The sequence below is a fragment of the Gymnoscopelus braueri genome (assembly GCF_963280865.1).
Source record: "Gymnoscopelus braueri genome assembly, chromosome: 7".
NCBI lineage: Eukaryota > Metazoa > Chordata > Actinopteri > Myctophiformes > Myctophidae > Gymnoscopelus > Gymnoscopelus braueri.
The window spans coordinates 55,452,576-55,454,211 of NC_137608.1; positions in this window are offsets into that span (position 1 = coordinate 55,452,576).

Consider the following 1,636-nt stretch of genomic DNA (forward strand, 5'->3'; position numbering starts at 1 on the left):
TTTATCTACTGACTGTTTCTTTACTGACTTTCTTTACTGACTGTTTCTTTACTGACTGACTGTTTATCTACTGACTGTTTCTCTACTGACTGTTTCTTTACTGACTGTTTATCTACTGACTGTTTCTTTACTGACTGTTTATCTACTGACTGTTTCTTTACTGACTGTTTATCTACTGACTGTTGTTTTACTGACTGGATGACTCACTGGAGACAGACTGAGGACAGACAGACAGACAGACAGACAGACAGACAGATAGACAGATAGACAGATAGACAGACAGACAGACAGACAGACAGACAGACAGACAGACAGACAGACAGACAGACAGACAGACAGACAGACAGACAGACAGACAGACAGATAGACAGACAGACAGACAGACAGACAGACAGACAGACAGACAGACAGACAGACAGACAGACAGACAGACAGACAGACAGACAGATAGACAGATAGACAGACAGACAGACAGACAGACAGACAGACAGACAGACAGACAGACAGACAGACAGACAGACAGTGAAGATCCAATCAATCACCAATTTACTCTGTTGAATTTAGCTCTGTTTTGTTTACATACATTTTATATGAATAAAGTTTGTTTTGAATGTCAAGCTGATAAAAGGTTCAAGTGTTTTGTGTGAGGGGAGGGGAGGAGAGGAGAGGAGAGGAGGACCATTCCAGAGCCCCAGCACACTGGCCCTCATTTATCAACGCGGTGCAGACCAAATAATGGGCGTACGGCGAGATCACAGCAACTTTCAGCATTTATCAATATATCCTGACTTTCATTTCAGCGTACCGCACGCTCAGATCACACGTCAGGTCGGAGGCTGTTGTTGACTTTGGCTGAACCTGTTTGTTCCATCCTAGACCTGCAGATCAGCATTGTCTGACCGTCTGAACACATGTATCCACTCCAACATGTATAATCTAACACACTAATAAATAATCCCTGTGAAAATATAACATTTTATAAACTAATTTAAACAAACTGCTTTAACAGTCATTCAGATAAGATTGCAGATCTGGCTGCATTGGCTGTTTGAAAATAGCAGATCTACACGCTCACAACGAGTTGCATCGGCAGGCGTTGTGAGCTTATAGATCTGCTATTTTATACTAGCGCTTATGCGAGAGCATTTTCGGGAGTTTGGACCGGCGCGGCGGCGCCGCTGTTATCATTTCATGGCCAGCGAGGTCTCCAACACCTATATATACCTATACCTATGCATATCTAACCTAAACCTATATACAGTAGCGTTTAGTTATGTACAATATGGGTTGAGGATATAAACCCGACCAGAGGTGGGACAAAGTCCCTATGTTGCAAGTCCAAGTCGAGTCTCAAGTCTTTGCTCTCAAGTCTCGAGTCAAGTCCAAGTCAACACAGCCAAGTCCCAAGTCAAGTCCAAGTTCTCAGCTTTTTGTTTCGAGTCCCACACAAGTCCTTAGCATTTTGGTTCGAGTCCCACACAAGTCCTAACCTTTTATTTCGAGTCCCAAACAAGTCCTAACCTTTTGTTTCGAGTCCCAAACAAGTCAAAATGTTAATTCACGATATGTAAAGATTTACATGAATCATGAGCATTTTTCACAATTTGCATTTGTTTTAAAACAAGGGTTCTTCCAG